This window comes from Ovis canadensis, chromosome 15, assembly GCF_042477335.2.
Source record: "Ovis canadensis isolate MfBH-ARS-UI-01 breed Bighorn chromosome 15, ARS-UI_OviCan_v2, whole genome shotgun sequence".
Lineage (NCBI taxonomy): Eukaryota > Metazoa > Chordata > Mammalia > Artiodactyla > Bovidae > Ovis > Ovis canadensis.
The window spans coordinates 87862930-87884897 of record NC_091259.1 but is presented as its reverse complement, the minus strand read 5'-3'; the positions used below and the strand labels follow the sequence as shown (position 1 = coordinate 87884897).

At 46.4% G+C, this 21968-nt stretch overlaps 1 long non-coding RNA gene and 1 other non-coding gene across 2 annotated transcripts; one reads left to right on the top strand and one right to left on the bottom strand.

The window, feature by feature from the left end:
- Positions 1–3767: 3767 nt before the first annotated feature.
- TRNAG-UCC (transfer RNA glycine (anticodon UCC)) lies at positions 3768–3840 on the bottom strand. Its single transcript has one exon. It is a non-coding gene; the product is annotated as a tRNA-Gly (tRNA).
- A 3491-nt stretch (positions 3841–7331) lies between these two features.
- LOC138420774 (uncharacterized) lies at positions 7332–14433 on the top strand. The gene is made up of 2 exons (XR_011249306.1): positions 7332–7807; positions 13624–14433. It is a non-coding gene; the product is annotated as an uncharacterized lncRNA (long non-coding RNA).
- Positions 14434–21968: the final 7535 nt, after the last annotated feature.

The following is a 21968-nucleotide window of genomic DNA, read 5'->3' as shown; positions in this document are numbered from 1 at the left end:
GGGCAATGGCATCTTTTGGCTCATAGCCTGTGAATGAGTGAAGTCGCTTAGCCGTGTCCGACTCTTTGCAACCCCGTGGACTGTAGCCTGCCAGGCTCCTCCCTCCACGGGATTTTCCTGGCAAGAGTACTTCTCCATTTCAAAACCAGCATGGAGAGTCAGGTCCTAATCGCACGTCATCTCTTTGACCCACCTGGAAAATGTCCTCTGCTTTTAAGGAGTCATGTAAGTACATAAAACCGACCTAGATGATTCAATATACTTTCTCCATCTCAAGGTCCTTACCTTTAATCACATTGGCAAAGTCCCTTTTGCTCTGTAAGGTACCAGTCACAGCTTTCAGGATTAGGATGTGGACATCTTTGTGGGATTGGGGGCATTATTTGGTCTACTGAGCCCCTCAAGCCAGTAAGGCTCCCACACTCTTCTGCTGGGAAACTTGCCAAAGGTCAGGTGGGTTCCAAGTCTCTCCTGGCTCTTTGCTCTCAGTTAAGCCGTCCTGTGTCTTTTCTGCGTGCGTCCGCAGTCTCCTGGTCAGCCAGGGATGTGTGGAGGATCTACCGTGCCTCCTTAGGGCTGTTTTATTTCCTGAATCCCTTTGTTAAATTTCTGGTCAGTTCTCTGCTCTGTGGCTTTGCACCAACCCAGGACTACAATCTCTGGGTAGTAGAACCACTGGGCTTTCCCCGTCGTGTGCCACCAAGATGGCTGGTTTTTCTGACATTGCTGGTGGGCATGGGTTTGGACTTCCTACTGCAAGCCAAGCCTGCTGGCTCTGGCAGCTAAGCTCCTGGGCTGTGGGGGAGGATGAAAAGTACCCCAGGCAGGAACACCACAGACTTCCGATCTTTTAACTCAAGTTTAAAAGTTTTTGATGAATTCATTCGATGGCTTCGGTTGATTTCTGGTGCCCAGAAATAGTTTTTTAGACAGTTTGGTTTCTTGTGTTATACTTGCTTTTGCGGGGAGATGATTTGCTAACCTCCTCATCTGCCATACCAAAATCCCACCTCCTGTCTAATCAGAAGATTTAGTCCATTTACATTTAGAGCAATGAATGATACAGTTGGTTTTGAATTTACCTTCTTGGTATTTGCTTTCTATTTGTCCCATCGGTATATTTTCCCTCTCTTTGCTTCTGCCTGCTTTCTTTGGGTTAGTCATCTATTTTTGTTTTGTTTTGTTTTAGCCGTTCATTTTAATTTCTCTGTTGGCTTTTTAAATATAGCTCTATGTATTTTTTGCATCACTCTAGGCAATACAAGTATCCTAAATTTATCAAGCTTACCTTAAAGTAACATTGCACTGATTCATGGAAAATGTAAGAATCTTATTATGGTAAAATACCAATTACCCCAACCCATCTTCTGTGCTGGTATGGACATATACATTAAATGCATGTATGTAATTTACCACACCGTAAAATGTAATTATCCTGCCCTCATGGACCCAGATTTCCGTCTGGTGTCATTTTTCTTCAGCCTGAAGAACAAGAGCCTCCTGCAGCATTTCTCATAGTGCAAGCCTGCTGTCAGTGAATTCTCTCACATTATGTTCGCCTAAAAATAACTTTCTTTCACTCTAAGTTTTGAAGGATATTTTTACTGAATATGCCATTTAGGCAGACTTATTTTTCTTTCTGTATTTTAAAGTCATTGTTCCTTTGTCGTCTTGCCTCTCTTATTTACTATGAGCAGCCAACTGATATTTGTATTTTCCCTTTGGCTCTGTTTAAGATTTTCTTTTTATCTTTGATTTTTAGCAGTTCAACAGTTTGTCTAGCTATGGTCCTCTTTGTATTGATCCTGTTTGGGGATTGCGGAATCCTTTGGATCTATAAGCTAATTTTAGGGGCTTCCTGATGGCTTAGATGGTAAAGAATCTGCCAGCCAGTGCAGGAGACATGGGTTCGATTCCTGGATTGAGAAGATCCCCTGGAGAAGGAAATGGCAATCCACCGCCGTATTCTCGCCTGGGAAATTCCACCGACAGAGGCGCCTGACCAGCTGCAGTCCATGGGGCTGCAGAAGAGCTGGACACGACTTAGCGACACAGCGGCAGCTGCAGCAGCAACAACAGAAGCCAGCTGAAGACACTGAGCTCGGGAAACATTGGTGATCATGTCTTCAAACCTTCTTTCCCTGCCCATTTTCTCTTCCCCCTTCTGGGACTTCAGTTACATGTAAGTGTCTGCTCAGTCACTCAGTTGTGTCCAACTCTTGCGACACCATGGACTGTAGCCCACCAGGCTCCTCTGTCCATGGAATTCTCCAGGCAAGAGTACTGGAGTGGGTTGCCGGTTCCTACTTCAGGCAATCTTCCCGACCCAGGGATCAAATCCCTTTCTCCTGAGTTGGCAGGCAGATTCTTTACCACTAGCACCAGCTGGGAAACCTATATGTATATGTCTGCTTCATATCATCTCACAGGTCACTGGGATTCTGTCCCTAACGATTTTTTTTCTTTTCTCTATTCCAGTGAGCTTTAAGTTTCCAGGTACTGAACTGTGCTTTTCTTTCCTACAGTTTCTATTTTTAACATTTTTTTATTCTTCCACTGTGATTCCTAGCATTCCACTCACTATGACCATCTTTTCCCTTAAGTCCTTGGACATATTTATAACAGCTGCTTTAAGTGCTTGTCTGCTAATCTCAGCATCTGCATCATTTTAAGGTCTGTTTGAATAGACTGCTCCCCCATCCTGCCTGTAAGTTTTTATGGTATACTGACTACTTTGGATGATACATTATATTGAGTTTGTCATGTTCTCTCTTATGGATGTTGATTTTTGTTCTAAAAGTTGGTTGAGCTACTAGTAAATTTCTTTGGTCCTGCCAGTCTTGATTTCATTCTTTTATATGGTGGGTTATCCTAAAGGAAATCAGCCCTGAATATTCATTGGAAGGATTGTTGCTGAGCTGAAGCTCCAATATTTGGCCACCTGATATGAAGAACCAACTCATCGGAAAAGACCTTAATGCTGGGAAAGATTGGAGGTAAAAGGAGAGGGGGCAGCGGAGCATGAGATGGTTGGATGGCGTCACTGACTCGATGGATGTAAATCTGAGCAAACTGTAGAGGATCGTGGAGGACAGAGGAGCCTGGTGTGCTGTAGTCCATGAGGTCACAAAGAGTCAGACACGACTTAGCAATTGAACAACAACAGCAACGTGTCACTTGTGAACTTCTCTCTAAGGCAGGATCCTTATTTCCAAGGCTTTTTTTTGGATCTTGATTGAATGCCTGAGGTTTCAGCAAGTTTCTTCCCATTGAGCTCTGAGCTTGTCATCAGTCTTTGCTCAGCCTTGTAGAGTCTTGCTCTGTGCATACACAGCCCCGTCCACCACCAAGAACCTTCCATGTGTCTCCACACAATGTCTGGGCTACTCCCTCAGCATAGCTATATGACCCTACACCTTCTAATTGCTTCAGCTGCCCAGAAGCAATTCTTAGCATGGTGAGATTATCACTGTTTTGGGACCCCACCCCTCTGCACCAAAGCACGGAGGTGTGTGTCATCTGGGAGTAGAGCTGGGCCCCCCTCTCAGGAATGAGAGGCCTGTGCTCCCTGTCGTATATAACGCCTGAGGATATTTCGCTCACGTATTTTGCCCACGTTTATCATTGTTGTCAGCATGTGGGACAAGGTGGAAAATCTCACCCCACTTTGAAATTAATCTAGTTTAATGATTATACTAATAGAAAGGTTAAAGTTTCTTTGGTATTATTATTATTTTTGCCACACCATGGAGCATGAAGGATTTCAGTTCCCTGACCAGGGACTGAACCTGTGACCCCTGCAGTGGAAGCGCAGAGTCCTAACCACTGGACCACCAGGGATGTTCCTAAAGGTCTTTTTATAATCTCTAGGTACTCCAGTGCTTAGAACTGTGCCTTAAACAAGTATTTACTGAATGAATGCATGAATTGCAAAAGTAAAAATACCCTAGGATTTAAATCGCCAAGAGAAGGCATTTCTCTTTATCACCTGGTCCTTTTCCCCTGCTTTGTCTACGACTAGCATTGCTTGAATATCCCTCCATAGCTGTTCTGTGCATGTGAGGTCATATGTTTGTACAAAATGTTGTTTCTCTGCTAAATAAATGAAGGCATTCAGTTATCCTGTGGTTTGCCTTTTATTTTTGCTTTTTTTTTTAGTATACATCTTGAACACCTTTCCATGCTAGCACATACAGACTTTCTCATTCATTTTAAAAGCTTTGTCCTTTTCCGTAGCATAGATATACCATAATTTAGTTAATCAGTTCCCAGTTGATCTAGCCCTCTATCTTAAGCCTTCTGTAGATTAGAAAACCAAAACTTACCTGACAAGCAGGAACATCCCTGGACTATCCTCTGGTCAGATTTAACCTTTATCCTGTGAGGCGACTGTGAGCAGGGTTCATCCTCAAGATGCTTCACAGAAACATGAGGATAGAGTTTCTGCCCACACGATCAATACAGATGATCAATACAAATGCCACATGGGGCAGATAGTGGCAGGTGGCAGAGAGGAGCAGAGAGTGTTCTCTTACTGCAGAGAATGGGAGAGAGAGAGAAAACAACGGGTGATTTCTGGCTTGGGGTGGTGGTCAGGGGAGGCTTCATGGTATTGATGACGTTAGAATTAAATCAGAGATGGAGGTGGGTCTTTTGAAAAAGGCTGCTCTTTTTGAAGAGAGCAGCGTGGACACAGGCCCAGACAAGATGCTTGCATGGGGAAAGAAAGACGGCCTGAGCATCCTGCAAAGAGAGAGGAAGGGAAAGCGAACTCGGGGAGCAGCTTCGGGCCAGGGGGTCAGTGGTATAAGTGCAAGCCCCAGGAAGGAGCAGGGACAGAGAGAGCGCCTAAGCTTCTGCTCGTGTTGTGTTGTCCCCAGGCTCAGAGGACTGGATTGATAAGCCAGGGGCATTTGCTGGAGGAGTGTCTCTTATATTAAGAGCAAATGGCAGCAGGTTTGTTGTTGAAACTTCCTTCTGCTTTCTCCCGCATTTGGGTATCTGGATCCATGTCCCTCCTTTGTCCCCAGCTCCCTGGTCAGCGGTGTCCGGGCGTAGGTGGACCACGGGCCACCACTGCCTCCCGGAGTCGGGTCTGTGAATAGCACTCAGCTCAGCCTCTCCTCCAGGGCTGAAGAGGGTGGTGAGGTCATCAGTCACGTCCTGGGATGGCCAACACCCTCACTCACTGCGCTTTTCATCACTTACTCGGGAAGATTAGGTCAAGGTGTCAGTCGTCCTGGGATGGCCAACATCCTCACTCATTGCGCTTTTCTTCACTTACTCGGGAGACGAACACTCATGTTGCTTCCTGTGCACAGAAGTCGTGCTAGGTGAGGGGACAGGTCTACCCGGAGGACCTGCCTCAACCAGCCCTTGGGGCTCCAGGCAAGATGTGGAGACTTCTGCCCACTCCTGTTGGCATCCTGACCCCAGGGCACGATGCACCTTAAGCTACGCTTACCTTTTCGATCAAAGGGAGTGATTGTTTTCTCTCTGCTTTGATCTTCATATTCTTTTCTAATTGCGAGAAGAATTTCTGGATTCACCCCTGGGTTCTCTAGAGGACTTCCTATGAGAAGAACGAGCCAAAAGGAATAGGTTCAAAATCATCCCTGGCAAAAGGGGTAGCTGTGCACAGTCATAACTCCCTCACAGCCTGAAAGGCCAAGGTCAATGTCTTCAGCTGAACTTAAAGATGCATCAAGATCTGCTGTCCCTCCTTTTGGGCCTCAGCTCTTGACACTTCCCTTCTGCGCATCACATCTCAGTCCAAGTTGCCGCCTGCTCAGTCTAGAAGACTCTTTGTCCAGGCTTCATCCTGGGGCATGTCATCCTTCTGTAGGGCTCCTATATACCCTCCAGACTCAGATCAAACACACCACCTCTTCAGGTCTTTCCTGAGCCTGAAGTCAGCGCCTTCCTTGGAGTTCAGTGATTCGTACGTATCTCCGTAATGCCCAGTCATGGTGGCCAGGCACAGTGGAGGCACCCAGGGAATATTTGTGGGTGAAACATAAATGGCCCCAGGTCTTAACGGGAAGGAGGCCCCAAAGGGAGGGGGTCTATGTGTACATGGATGGCTGATTCATTTTGCTGCACAGTAGAAGCTAACATGATATTGCAAAGCAACTATACTCCAATAAAAATCAATTTTTAAAAAGAAGTAGAAGCCCACAGTCGGAAAATAGCTTTGTAAATGCACAACCACAGACACTGCCCATTCTAGGTGCTGATTCAGTAGCATGAAGATCCATGGGTAGCTTTAATACTTCACCATACGCTCTTTTAAGAGCATATTGTGATGCTTGAAATTTAAAAGGTGCTTTTTCAAAATTTTGTCTGAAACAGGGCAGTTCTTCTTTAGGAACTTAGATGTAGCTTGTTAAATCATATTTTGCTGTTTAGTTGCTCAGTTGTGCCCAACTCTTTGTGACCCCACGGACTGGAGCCTGCCAGGCTCCTCTGTCCACAGGATTCTCCAGGCAAGAATCCTGGAATGGGCTGTTATTTCCTTCTCCAAATCATGTTTTAGAAGGTCTTTTAAAGGCTATTTAAAGTTAGTTAGTTTGTTCTTGAGATTTTAAAAAACTGTACCAGAGAGAGGCATCTTAATGGACATATTTGTCAAAGGGAAAAGAAAATGATTATTTTTATGACATGCATGTGCGTTTATGTTTGCACGTTTATTAAAGTAAAAGCAAAATGGAAATTGAAAAAAAACGGTTCCAGGTCTGTGATTTGGGAGGTGGCTAAGATGACGAATGGATAGTGACTTGAGAGACAGAAGGTTAGAGAGAAGGGAGCAGAATAAGAGGAGGTTCATGAAGGGCACGTAAACCCTGAATGTGCCCCAGCCCGACACCCAGGGAGAGGGGAGACGCTCTTCTCCCTCCGGCTGTCACCGTGGGCTTCCTTCCAGCTCAGGGTCTCCTCTTCAGCATCCCTCTTAGTTCACGTCCACGTCCTCCCCGACTGTCTCCTCCCCATCTGCAACTCGGGGTTGACTTTGGGAGCTAAGTGCCCTGGATTGTATTGAGCCCCTGAAACCCAAAGGCCAGGTTCAAATCCACTATTCACAGTTTACTTGTTGGTCTGGAGTCTTAGGCAAACTCCTTCACCTCCTGGAACCTCCGTTTCCTTGCTTGTAAAATTAACGTGGTGATATTGATTTTCTCTGTGTTCCTCAGAAAGCTAGCATGAAAAATCACACTCAATAATGGATATGAAATTGCTTCCTGGATATACTGTGGATGATTACTGTTCTAATTACTATAAAGGTGCTGGTGGTGGAGGAGGAGGTTTTGTCGCTCAGCTGTGTCCAACTCTTTGTGACCCCATGGACTGCAGCCTGCCAGGCTCCTCCACCCATGGGGATTTTCCAGGCAAGAATACTGGAGGGGGGTGCCACGCCCTCCTCCTCCGGGGGATCTTCCTGACCCAGAGATCCAATCTGAGTCTCCTGCACTGCAAGTGGATTCTTCACTGCTGAGCCACCAGGGAAGCCATTCTAACGGTAATTGATAAAACTAAATTCACGGCAAGTGCCATTCCCTGCGCGTTCTTCCTGAAGGCTGAGGTCAGAAGAATGGCAAAGCTCAGTTCAGGCCAGCTCAGCTCAGTCGCTCAGTCGTGTCCGACACTTTGGGACCAGAATCTAGAGATGGACAAATGTGTTGAATTAATCTGAAGAAATGAAGCAAAGCTTAAAGCTTTTAGCCCTCCCTTAACAGGAAGCTGAGTGCCTGCACTGAATCCGCGGGCCTCCTGGATCTCATGTGACCCGGGAAGCAGTGTCACCTAACGGGTAAGAGTCTGGGACTTGGTGTCACGTGACCTGGGTTCACGTTCCATCTCTGCAACTGGGCAGTTACTGTAAACAATGGCTTAGGCTGTTTGTCCCTTCATCTCTGTAGTAAAGGGGAGTGGTTTTAATAAAGGTACTCCTCTGTTCAGCTTGTGGCTGCTGGACGCCATGGTCCCTGTAAAGCCCTCCGCACAGGGGCTGGCCGACGGTGGATGTCAGCTCTGACCCTTTCCTATTAGCTTCCTTCTTGTGGGGGCTGATGGTTTCGCTTTTGCTCTCACCTCGAATGCAGTAACGAGGCTCAATAATGACTAGGCAGAGAGCAAGGAGAAAAACCTCTAATGAGCTCTTGGCTCATAACTGAGGAGAGAAAGGACCTCAGCCGTTCTCTGGTCCGATTCCCTCATTAAAAAAATGGCAAGACTGAAGCTGAGGGAGGAAATATTTCTCCCAAGATTACATAAGAAATTCAGTCCAACGTGTCAACTCCTCTCCTGCCTGTTACACTCCAAGCATAATCCGCACTTCTGTGGATGTGTGGATCAATAAGAAATAGCGTTTGCCTCTGCACAATATTTCCCAAAGTGTGGAGCATGCAAAATAAAGCTATCATGGGCAGAACTGAACCCAGAAAACTCAGGGCTGCATAAAACAAAGCAGATTTTTGTTTTTGCTTTGTGCTTTGCTCATCTCTAAGAGGGAGCTTTCCTTATGCAGCAGATGACACAAGTTTTGAAATTTTTTCATCTTGAGTCCATCTTTGGGATTTGTTCTCTGTGGGACACCTAGGGAAATGTGACTTCAGACAGACATTCCCAGAGTACCAGGTGGGGATATCTGAGCATGGATTTATGAGGCATTCATTGGTGATGAGGCAGAGATGAGACGCAGACTAGTGCTGAGGGGACCTACCTTGAGGGCACAGAGCCTTCTTCCCTCTGCCTTCTGCTTTTATGTAGATCAAACCTCCTTTCAAGGAAAAACGAGACCAGTCTCAACCAAGGCCCGAGAGCACACGCTTGCTCTGATGCCTGCTGGGGGTACCCAGGCCCCTTTTCCTTGTTACGTTACCAGCACTCATCTATTCAGTTCTAATATCAAACCTTTGAGGTTGGCACTATTAATACCCCATTGTACAGATAAGGAAACAGGCACAGATGGCTCAAGGACTTGCCAAGGTTGTCTAGTGAGTACAGGACCTGAAGTTTGAATTTAAGCCATCAGTTCCAGTCTGGGCCTGGAAGCTAGCTAGGAATGGGGTGGTTTTGACTGCCATATGTGACTCCTCCTTGCCTGCATCCTCTGCACAGATGTAGGGTTTATTATTTAGGAAGTGTATCCTGGTTAGTGCGTTGATCTGCTGTGTGGTCACAGGTCTTGGGGTGGAGGCATTCTTGGGATGGGGCTCCTTTCTGCCTCTCTCCATTCCAAGGATTTGCTCAGATACCACTTCCTCTGTGTTTACTGCCTTCTCTGTGCTCAGTACTTTGTTAACAGTTGGCTGGAGCACCTTCTGTGCGTGCCCCTTGTTTCCAAGTTATTGGCAAGATCTACAGATGTCTCCTAGACAAGTTACAACTGTTTGAAGGTAGAGAGCAGTTCTTTCATCAAAAAAAGTCTTTAAGAATTTTTTTATGCAGACCATATTTATCTATATAATTAGTTTTGGCTGCACTGGGTCTTCAGGAGAACTTTCTCCAGCTGTGGTGGGTGGGGGCGACTCCCTTGCTGCACACCACGGGCTCTGTGTGTGCGGGCTCAGTAGCTGTGGAGAACGGGTTTAGCCTCTCTGAGCCTGGTGGGATCTTCCTGGACCAGGGATTGAACCCATGTCCCCTGCATCGGCAGGCTGATGCTCAACTACTGACCCACCGGGGAAGTCCCTGGACTGTGTTTGGAAGATAGTAATTGGCACAATTTTCTTCTGTTTTATGTTTTGGTGTTTTGGCCTCGATGCGTGTAGGATCTTAGCTCCCCAATTAGGGATCGAACCCACACTACTATCACTAGAAGGTAAAGTCTTAGCCACTGGGCCACCAGGGAAGTCTCTGAGAGCAGAGACTTATGCCCTATGCCCAGATTACTCGCCTCGGAGCTTTGCTCAGTCATTACTGTTAAATGAATGAATGAATGAATTCAGAACCTTTGAAAAGAACTTAAAAAGCTCCCTGAGAGTGGAAACATCATGTGTGGAAGTTACTTAGTGCTGTTCCCTAAATACTTCCATCTTCCCACCTTCTAGTTCAGTTCAGTTCAGTCGCTCAGTCATGTCCGACTCTGCGACCCCATGAATCGCAGCACACCAGGCCTCCCTGTCCATCACCAGCTCCCGGAGGTCACTCAGACTCATGTCCATCAAGTCCGTGATGCCATCCAGCCATCTCATCCTCGGTCGTCCCCTTCTCCTCCTGCCCCCAATCCCTCCCAGCATGAGTCTTTTCCAGTGAGTCAACTCTTCACATGAGGTGGCCAAAGTACTGGAGTTTCAGCTTTAGCATCATTCCTTCCAAAGAAATCCCAGGGCTGATCTCCTTCAGAATGGACTGGTTGGATCTCCTTGCAGTCCAAGGGACTCTCAAGAGTCATCTCCAACACCACAGTTCAAAAGCATCAATTCTTCGGCGCTCAGCCTTCTTCACAGTCCAACTCTCACATCCACACATGACCACAGGAAAAACCATAACCTTGATAGACGGACCTTAGTCGGCAAAGTAATGTCTCTGCTTTTGAATATACTATCTAGGTTGGTCATAACTTTTCTTCCAAGGAGTAAGTGTCTTTTAATTTCATGCCTGCAGCCACCATCTGCAGTGATTTTGGAGCCCCAAAAAATAAAGTCTGACACTGTTTCCACTGTTTCCCCATCTATTTCCCAGGAAGTGATGGGACCAGATGCCATGATTTTCGTTTTCTGAATGTTGAGCTTTAAGCCAACTTTTTCGCTCTCCTCTTTCACTTTCATCAAGTGATGGGACCAGATGCCATGATTTTCGTTTTTTGAGTGTTGAGCTTTAAGCCAACTTTTTCGCTCTCCTCTTTCACTTTCATCAAGTGATGGGACCAGATGCCATGATTTTCGTTTTTTGAGTGTTGAGCTTTAAGCCAACTTTTTCGCTTTCCTCTTTCACTTTCATCAAGAGGCTTTTTAGCTCCTCTTCACTTTCTGCCATAAGGTTGGTGTCATCTGCATATCTGAGGTTATTGATATTTCTCCCAGCAATCTGGATTCCAGCTTGTGCTTCTTCCAGCCCAGTGTTTCTCATGATGTACACTGCATAGAAGTTAAATAAGCAGGGTGACAATATACAGCCTTGACATACTCCTTTTCCTATTTGGAACCAGTCTGTTGTTCCATGTCCAGTTCTAACTGTTGCTTCCTAACCTGCATAGAGGTTTCTCAAGAGGCAGGTCAGGTGATCTGGTATTCCCATCTCTTTCAGAATTTCACACAGTTTATTGTGATCCACACAGTCAAAGGCTTTGGCTTAGTCAATAAAGCAGAAATAGAAGTTTTTCTGGAACTTTCTTGCTTTGTCCATGATCCAGTAGATGTTGGCAATTTGATCTCTGGTTCCTCAGCCTTTTCTAAAACCAGCTTGAACATCAGGGAGTTCACGGTTGACGTATTGCTGAAGCCTGGCTTGGAGAATTTTGAGCATTACTTTACTAGCGTGTGAGATGAGTGCAATTGTGTGGTAGTTTGAGCATTCTTTGGCATTGCCTTTCTTTGGAAATGGAATGAAAACTGACCTTTTCCAGTCCTGTGGCCACTGCTGAGTTTTCCAAATTTGCTGGCATATTGAGTGCAGCACTTTCACAGCATCATCTTTCAGGATTTGAAATAGCTCAACTGGAATTCCACTAGCTTTGTTTGTAGTGATGCTTTCTAAGGCCCACTTGACTTCACATTCCAGGATGTCTGGCTCTAGATGAGTGATCACACCATTGTGATTATCTGGGTCATGAAGCTCTTTTTTGTACAGTTCTTCTGTGTATTCTTGCCACATCTTCTTAATATCTTCTGCTTCTGTTAGGTCCAGACCATTTCTGCCCTTTATCAAGCCCATCTTTGCAGGAAATGTTCCCTTGGTATCTCTAATTTTCTTGAAGAGATCTCTAGTCTTTTCCATTCTGTTCTTTTCATGTATTTCTTTGCATTGATTGCTGAAGAAGGCTTTCTTGTCTCTTCTTGCTATTCTTTGGAACTCTGCATTCAGATGCTTATATCTTTCCTTTTCGCCTTTGCTTTTTGCCTCTCTTCTTTTCACAGGTATTTGTAAGGCCTCCCCAGACAGCCATTGTGCTTTTTTGCATTTCTTTTCCATGGGGATGGTCTTGATCCCTGTCTCCTGTACAATGTCACGAACCTCATTCCATAGTTCATCAGGCACTCTATCTATCAGATCTAGGCCCTTAAATCTATTTCTTGCTTCCACTGTATAATCAGAAGGGATTTGATTTAGGTCATACCTGAATGGTCTAGCGGTTTTCCCTACTTTCTTCAATTTCAGTCTGAATTTGGTAATAAGGAGTTCATGATCTGAGCCACAGTCAGCTCCTGGTCTTGTTTTTGTTGACTGTATAGAGCTTTTCCATCTTTGGCTGCAAAGAATATGATCAATCTGATTTCGGTGTTGACCATCTGGTGATGTCCATGTGTAGAGTCTTCTGTGTGTTGTTGGAAGAGGGTGTTTCCTATGACGAGTGCATTTTCTTGGCAAAACTCTATTAGTCTTTGCCCTGCTTCATTCCGTAAGCATTTGGTAAAAACGGCAGTCCTTCACTTTCTTTGAAATTATACATCGTCGTGTAATCTCTTTGGAGAAATGAGATGTGAGCAGAAAGGGTATGAGTACTCCTTCTGGGGAAGAGAGTAAAAGCCGGTGCAGAGTTCATTGCTTTCCCGCAGTCGTGATGATGGCGGTGTTTCGGATGATGGAGCATAGTGACGGCTGCTCTGCCAGTCTAGGTGTGGGAGGGGCTTGGAGGAGAGGCCCCAGACGACTCACAGGGATCTGCAGCACAGACGAGCGTGGAACCTTTGTGATTTTAAGCTGTGGGAAGGGGAGGAGATGAATACGTTCTTTAGCAATTATAGTGGGTGATTCCAAAAGAGTATGTGTGCTAGGCTATGCTAAGTCGCTTCAGTTGTGTGACCCCATGGACTGAATCTACCAGGTTCCTCTGTCTATGAGATCTTCCAGGCAAGAATACTGGAGTGGATTACTATGCCCTCCTCCAGGGGATCTTCCTGACCCAGCTCTCCTGCATTGCAGGCAGATTTTTTACTGTCTGAGCCACCAGGAAAGCCCACAAAGGAGTATATATAGGTATAAAAGTTATCAAGTTGTATGCTTTAAATACATACAGTTTATGGTCTACAAATTATATTCTAATAAAGTTGCTAAAAAGAAAATACTCAAATCCATAGTTTATTTGAGGGCTTCAAAAAAGGAAAAAATCTTATATGAATCTAGATGTTATATTTTTATTCTAAGCAAGTATTTAAATATTTTCTTCATGTAACATTGCTTTTTTTAATGTCTTGAGCAAGATTTAGTTTCTAACTTGAAAAGTCAGTAAAGAGAATTATCGTTCTTTTCAGGGAAAGATGACTATATTTTTAGTTCAAAATTACCTTCAGGGAGCCAGGAGTAATGCACCCAGTGACACCTTATACTGATAGGGAAGCTAAACTGATAGATGTCTGGTATTGGGCTGGATGAAGATTGCTACTAGTGTGATTTACCCAAGAGGATAAATTACCTTTATAAGCTATGGGGATATTTAATGCTATTTAATGTTTAATGTTGCAGCATAACCTAGCTTATCTGGATTGATGCACCATAGAAGACCTTCTGGGGATGATTTTGAAAATGAACATCACTGTCGCCAAGTGTGAGCAGAGAGAAGAGAGGAAAGGTGAACCTGAATTAGAGGCGGAGCTCTGCTGTTATCAGTTCAGAATCCAATCTGCGGGGGACTCTGGGAGTTGCTAAATGGGCCTGGAAGGGCCATTTGGTCTGTGCGCTGTGGCTAGGGAGGAGGTGAGGAGCCAGGCTTGTGGATGGCGTGTGAAGGCATGGGTGGGGTGCAGAGGTCACAACAGCGCAGCACGTCCTACATGCAAAGTGCTTTTCAAATTTCAAATTCATCGCCATTATTGAAAATCTTTGATTTTTGACTTCTCTGGAAAAATCAGACGGCCTGGGTGATGCAGTTTGAAACTTCTTAGGACACAGTTTATCTGCCATAGGTCCCTACCATCTGCGGCCACACTTGCTTCATTCATTTCGCTTCTCGTCGGACTCCTGGGACCATTGGAATTGCAGATCCTTGTATGACTTGGACTTGGGAACCTAGTCTCAACCTATGTTCTATTTATGAACTGTTTTTGGAAGCAAAGCCGTGCGCCTCGCTCTCTGAATGGCAGTTGCTCTTTCCAGCACTGAAGTAGGATTGTCTTAGGATCAGTTCAGTCCCTAAAAGAACAGGGATGTGCCAAACTTTGACATACCTTGCCAGGCAGAAGAGAAAGTGACTCTGGGTTGAGACTGAAGACAGGGACATTGAAACCAGAAGTTCTTTTTTTAAAATTAAATTTGGTTGGCATGTCGCTGCTTTACCATGTTGAGTGAGTTTCTGCGGTACAGCAAAGTGAATCAGTCATCCACATACGTGTGCCTTCCCTTTAGGTCACCATAGAGCGCTGAGTGGAGTTCCTTGTGCTATACAGTAGGTTCTCATTGATTACCCATTTTATATATAGTAGTAATAGTGTAAATACGTCAGTCCTGGAGACATGATTGGGAGGTCGCTGGTTCTGGCGCTGTTGGCACATTAGCCAGGGCCACTTTCTCCTTCCATAAACGGGCAGGGGGCACGATGGAGAGAAGCTGAGGGGGAGGTCTGTGCGAGAGAAAGTGGGAAGTGGTCAGAGCGCGGACCGCGGAGAGGTCTGCGCGCGGAGGAGGAAGTCATATTCAGACCCCAGAGAATCTCTTTGTCGAGACTGCTCGGCTCAGCAGATGAAAGAAGATGTGGAGCAAACACCCGGCGGAACAAAGGCAGTGGAGGAAACCCAGGCAGGCTTGGGAGATAAGTCAGGGGAAGAAGACAAAGGCAACTAAATTTAAACGGGAGAGAAAAGCTGTCTCAGCAGGGCCGGCAGCGTCTATAAATACCTGGATGGCAGTAAGCTCCAGAAAGAAAGGAGGAATTATCCCCTGCCTCCGCAGATGCAGGACACGGCCGGAGGCCACAAGGAAGCCGGGACCTTCCTGCGGGCCGCAGGGGAATAAAGTGGGTTTTGTGCCTGGGGAGGAACTGGGCAGTGAGCAGGGACGCGGGCCTCCTGAGCGGCTGCTTGCAGACAGACCTCCTGCAGGCCTCCCGGGGCCGCCTGGCTGGGAGGGACCACCAGAGCCTCGCACGGCTGCTCTCTGCCGACCTGGAGGAGTCCCGCTGGAGAGAAGGAGCCCTTTGGCTCTGGGCCTCGAAACCGATTGCTGGCCTTCCAAGTCTTTCCCCTTTCCTAGCTACCGTTTCCCTCTTTGTAAAATGGGGATTGCTGCTGGTAACTTCCTAGGCAGAGTCTGAGGATCAGATGAATCTGGGAAAGGGCTTTGGAAGCCCTAAAGCCTGTGAGAGATGGAAGGCGCTGTGCTCTGCCCGATAACCAGCGGCCTGTGCTTCCCCAGGCCCAGTGGCTAAGCGGGTCGTAGGCGTCATTAAAGGGCAGGAAGCCTCTCCCTTTCCAGCTGCTCCCCTTCTCTCCCTCCCTTGCTCTCAGGATCCCTGATGTCCCTTCTTCAGACATTCCTGGATGCTCAGGCACCGCCCGGTTACGTCTCAGAGTTACGTCTCAGAGCAGCGCAGAGTCCCTGTCTTTAAGGAGTTGATGGTTCAACCGGAAGGGGAGGACACCAACCCAGATAACTTCCTTCTGGTTCAGATGGCACCGCAGCAGAGGCACGGGCTTAGCTGCAGGTGACCGAGGAGGAGCGGTGTGGGCCAGGGAGGAGGGACAGTGTGTAGCCATGTGCAGAGATGGGAACAGCACCCTGTGAGTTAGGGAAAGGCCTACAGTCCAGTGAGGGCCACAGCATGGGCTATCCTGCAGCAAGGGTTGAGATGATGCTGGAGGGGGATCCAGGGCTGTGTTGAGCAGTCTTGCAGGCTGGGCCAAAGACACATGTCCTGTCGGTAGTGGGGATTCACTGAAGGGTCCGGAGCAGAGAAAACCAAGACGACCTTTCCATTTTAGAAAGCTTTTTCTGGGAACTTCCTGGGTGGTCCAGTGGTTAAGCATCCACCTTGCAATTATGAGTTTGAGTTTGAGGGGTATGAGTTTGATCCCTGGTAGGGGAACTTAAGTTCTCACGTGCTTTGGAGCAACTAAGCTCACAGTCCTCAACTAGGACCTGAGGCAGCCAAATAAATGTTAAAAAAGGTAATAAAGAAAAAGAAAGCTCTCTCTATAGTCATTGTGGGTGGACTGAAGTCCATGATCTGAGCAGAGCATTGCCCATTCTCCAGATATGTTTGCCAGGTGTGATTGATTTGAGAAACCCGAGTCACCAGAACTCATGGGGAGAGGGAAAGGGTTAAGCTTGGGCTGAGCTGAGACCCTGAGTGAAAGTACTAATTAGCGGAGGGCAGGTGTCCAGGAAATTGCTGAGGCTGGGCTTCCTGGCTTAGGCTGGAGATAATACACCCCTCCCATCCCATACTTCGAGGAGGAAACGCCACCTCGGGGCCCAGTTTCGGAAACCCAGGCACAGGGCCAAGTGCCTCTTCTCCCCACTTCTTTCTGCTTGCTTGTGCTCCTGTTCTAGAAAGGAGGGCAGTGGGCTGGGTAGAGTCATGCCATTGTGAAAACTCCCACGTGAGATGATCATGTTGTAGCTGTGTCTCAGAATCTTCTGGAACTCTTCCATCTTTGTCTCGCCTAACTTCCCCAAGCTTATGGCTCCCCTCTTCTGTCCCCTCTGCTTCCCCGATGACAGCAGGGTGTTATTTTGTTCTCTCTGTTTCTCTCTGAATACAGAGCCTGCATATGAGCTGAGGCTGATTCTAACTGCTCTGTCCCTCAGAGAGTTTCCTGATTATTGGCTTCGGTCATCTGAAACAAAATCCCTGCTGTTAATCGAAGGATGACACCAGCCCCTTGTGCAGCGTGGGGCTTGCAAAGAAGTACAAAGGTGGAGCCTCACCCATGCCGAGCACAGGCCACAAGGGCCTGTAACAGACTCACCCCAAACAAAACAAAAAAACCCCCAAACAAGACAACAACTCCCCAAGCAGAGAATTTCGTGGTGGGAGACGCTCTAAGGATCATGCAGTAGACATATTTGGAGGACACACTCAATTCCCACATTCTAACTAGAGAATAGTCCTGCTTTGCTGCTCGCTTCCCACACATGCAGCAATGGACTCTAAGCGATATTTTTACTATGTAACCTTTCTACCCAACCCCGCTGATTGGGCAATGGGTGGACACCTGACTCAGGAAAAACAACCCAGAGGATGAGCTGGTCCGATCAGACCATCTCCAGAAATTCTGGAACTGGGTTGCAGGGGGGATTGTTTAGCTTGCTGGGGGTCCAGTGCTTCCCCAGTTCAGTGCAGCTCAGTCGCTCAGTCGTGTCCGACTCTTTGTGACCCCATGAATCACAGCGCGCCAGGCCTCCCTGTCCATCACCAACTCCCGGAGTTCACTCAGACTCACGTCCACCGAGTCAGTGATGCCATCCAGCCATCTCATCCTCTGTTGTCCCCTTCTCCTCCTGACCCCAATCCTTCCCAGCATCGGAGTCTTTTCCAATGAGTCAACTCTTCGCATGAGGTGGCCAAAGTACTGGAGCTTCAGCTTTAGCATCATTCCTTCCAAAGATCCCGGGGGTGATCTCCTTCAGAATGGACTGCTTGGATCTCCTTGTAGTCCAGGGGACTCTCAAGACTCTTCTCCAACACCACAGTTCAAAAGCATCAATTCTTCGGCACTCAGCCTTCTTCACAGTCCAACTCTCACATCCACACATGACCACAGGAAAAACCATAACCTTGATAGACGGACCTTAGTCGGCAAACCAATGTCTCTGCTTTTGAATATACTATCTAGGCTGGTCATAACTTTTCTTCCAAGGAGTAAGTGTCTTTTAATTTCATGGCTGCAATCACCATCTGCAGTGATTTTGGGGTCCCCCAGAATAAAGTCTGACACTGTTTCCACTGTTTCCCCATCTATTTCCCATGAAGTGATGGGACCGGATGCCACAATCTTTGTTTTCTGAATGTTGAGCTTTAGGCCAACTTTTTCACTCTCCTCTTTCACTTTCGTCAAGAGGCTTTTTAGTTCCTCTTCACTTTCTGCCATAAGGGTGGTGTCATCTGCATATCTGAGGTTATTGATATTTCTCCTGGCAATCTTGATTCCAGCTTGTGTTTCTTCCAGTCCAGCGTCTCTCATGATGTACTCTGCATAGAAGTTAAAAAAGCAGGGTGACAATATACAGCCTTGATGTACTCCTTTTCCTATTTGGAACCAGTCTGTTGTTCCATGTCCAGTTCTAACTGCTGTTTCCTGACCTGCATACAGATTTCTCAAGAGGCAGGTCAGATGGTCTGGTATTCCCATCTCTTTCAGAATTTTCCACAGTTTATTGTGATCCACACAGTCACAGGCTTTGGCATAGTCAATCAAGCAGAAATAGATGTTTTTTTTGGAACTCTTTTGCTTTTTCCATGATCCAGTGGATGTTGGCAATTTAATCTCTGGTTCCTCTGCCTTTTCTAAAACCAGCTTGAACATCTGGAAGTTCACGGTTCATGTATTGCTGAAGCCTGGCTCGGAGAATTTTGAGCATTACTTTACTAGCATGTGAGATGAGTGCAATTGTGTGGTAGTTTGAGCATTCTTTGGCACTGCCTTTCTTTGGAATTGGAATGAAAACTGACTTTTTCCAGTCCTGTGGCCACTGCTGAGTTTTCCATATTTGCTGGCATATTGAGTGCAGCACTTTCACAGCATCATCTTTCAGGATTTGAAACAGCTCAACTGGAATTCCATCACCTCCACTAGCTTTGTTCATAGCGATGCTTTCCAAGGCCCACTTGACTTCACATTCCAGGATGTCTGGCTCTAGATTAGTGATCACACCATCATGATTATCTGGGTCATGAAGACCTTTTTTGCCCAGTTCTTCTGTGTATTCTTGCCACCTCTTCTTAATATCTTCTGCTTCTGTTAGGTCCAGACCATTTCTGTCCTTTATCGAGCCCATCTTTGCATGAAATGTTCCCTTGGTATCTCTAGCTTTCTTGAAGAGATCTCTAGTCTTTCCCATTCTGTTCTTTTCCTCTATTTCTTTGTATTGATGGCTGAAGAAGGCTTTCTTATCTCTTCTTGCTATTCTCTGGAACTCTGCATTCAGATGCTTATATCTTTGCTTTTCTCCTTTGATTTTCGCCTCTCTTCTTTTCACAGCTATTTGTAAGGCCTCCCCAGATAGCCATTGTGCTTTTTTGCATTTCTTTTCCATGGGGATGGTCTTGATCCCTGTCTCCTGTACAATGTCACGAACCTCATTCCATAGTTCATCAGGCACTCTATCTATCAGATCTAGGCCCTTAAATCTATTTCTCACTTCCACTGTATAATCAGAAGGGATTTGATTCAGGGCATACCTGAATGGTCTAGCTGTTTTTCCTACTTTTTTCAATTTTAGTCTGAATTTGGCAATAAGGAGTTTATGATCTGAGCCACAGTCAGCTCCTGGTCTTGTTTTTGTTGACTGTATAGAGCTTCTCCATCTTTGGCTGCAAAGAACATAATCAACTGATTTTGGTGTTGACCATCTGGTGATGTCCATGTGTAGAGTCTTGTGTTGTTGGAAGAGGGTGTTTGTTATGACGAGTGCATGTTCTTGGCAAAACTCCTAGTCTTTGCCCTGTTTCATTCTGCATTCCAAGGCCAAATTTGTCTGTTACTCCAGCTGTTTCTTGCCTTCCTACTTTTGCATTCCAGTCCCCTATAATGAAAAGGACATCTTTTTCGTGTGTTTGTTCTAAAAGGTCTTGTAGCTCTTCATAGAACCATTGAACTTCAGCTTCTTCAGCATTACAGGTTGAGGCATAGACCTGGATAACTGTGATATTGAAAGGTTTGCCTTGGAGACGAACAGAGATAATTCTGTTGTTTTTGGATGAGATTGCATCCAATCTAATCTTGGATGAGACTGCATCCAAGTACTGCATTTCGGACTCTTTTGTTGACCATGATGGCTACTCCATTTCTTCTGAGGGATTCCTGCCCACAGTAGTAGATAAAATGGTCATCTAAATTAAATTCACCCATTCCAGTCCATTTTAGTTCGCTGATTCCTAGAATGTCGATGTTCACTCTTGCCGTCTCTTGTTTGACCACTTCCAATTTGCCTTGATTCATGGACCTGACATTCCAGGTTCCTATGCAATATTGCTCTTTACAGCATCTGACCTTGCTTCTATCACCAGTCACATCCAAAGCTGGGTATTGTTTTTTCTTTGGCTCCATCCCTTCATTCTTTCTCGAGTTATTTCTCCACTGATCTCCAGTAGCACATTGGGCACCTACTGACCTGGGGAGTTCCTCTTTCAGTATCCTATCATTTTGCCTTTTCATACTGATCCTGGGGTTCTCAAGGCAAGAATACTGAAGCGGTTTGCCATTCCCTTCTCCAGTGGACCTCATTCTGTCAGACTTCTCCATCACGACCCGCCCGTCTTGGGTTGCCCTGCGGGCATGGCTTGGTTTCATTGATTTAGACCAGGCTGTGGTCCTAGTGTGATTAGACTGACTAGTTTTCTGTGAGTGTGGTTTCAGTGTGTCTGCCCTCTGATGCCCTCTTGCAACACCTAGCGTCTTACTTAGGTTTCTCTTACCTTGGGTGTGGGGTATCTCTTCACGGTTGCTCCTTACCTTGGACGAGGGGTATCTCCTTACTGCCACCCTTCCTGACCTTCATCGTGGGATAGCTCCTCTAGGCCCTCCTGCTCCTGCGCCTGCGCAGCCACCGCTCCTCGGGTTGCTCCTCCCAGCCACTGCCCCCGGCCTCGGGCGAGGGGTGGATCCTCTCTGTCACCGCCCCTGACCTCGGACGCGGGGTGTCTCCTTCCGGCCGCCACTGACCTCAGATGTGTGGTAGCTCCTCTTGGCCGCCGCCCCTGGCCTGTGACACGGGGTAGCTCATCTCGGGTCGCAGCCGCCCGCGCTTAGTGCGCCGGGTCGCAGCGCTTCTCCAGCCACGTCTAAATGAGGGCTGAGCGAGCAATGTTGGATCATCATGGGACCTGTGTGAGCAAGAGAAAGTTTATTTGCAGGGAGAATAGATTAGAAACAAATTGAATGACCGTGAAAGAGAGTGAAAAAGTGACAGAGAAAGAGAAGAACGTGGAAGAAAGAAAGAAAGAAAAAGAGGGAGGGAGAGAGGCAGGATGAAGGACTTGCTTCGGTCCCCGAGTGACTGCGTATCTTGGGTGCTTCTGCCCTTGGCTTCTGTAAGATACTCCTCTGTTCTTCTGTTAAGCTCCTTTTGTTTGGGTTAGTTTGGACAGGTAACTTGTAACCACGTGGTTGGACAACTAGACTTGTTTCTCCAGGAGCAAGCAAAATTGTAACTAGAAATGTCCAGACTTCTTATTATTTTGGAAACCCTGTGAAAGAATTCCATCATGAGCTTTCTTTTTAACCCTTTTGTTACCTCATTCCCTCTGGTTAGGAAGTCCTTCTTGAGGTCCAGTCTGAACGTCTCTTGTCACATTTCAAGCTAATTACTTTTGTTCTATGAAAGGCCATTTTCTCTTTATCTTCTATTCTCTTTTCTGTACAGTAACTTGTGCATAGTAGATGCTTATACATATTTTTTTTTCCCTGTTGAATAGAGAATGGTGCCGGTGGGGGCCCAGGAACCATCAATTACCGCTTCTGAGACGTTACAGAGCAGTTGGCGAGGAAGCCGAGATGGGCAGTACCCACGGCTTCTCAGTATTCAAATAAGGAGGACAGCACCTGGTGAAAAAGCTAGACGAACAGGCTCAGGAGCAGGAACGTGGAATTTCCTCTCTGCAAGTGAATTCTCTGCTGGATCTTTGTGGCTCCCTTTGGGTCACACTCAGTGTT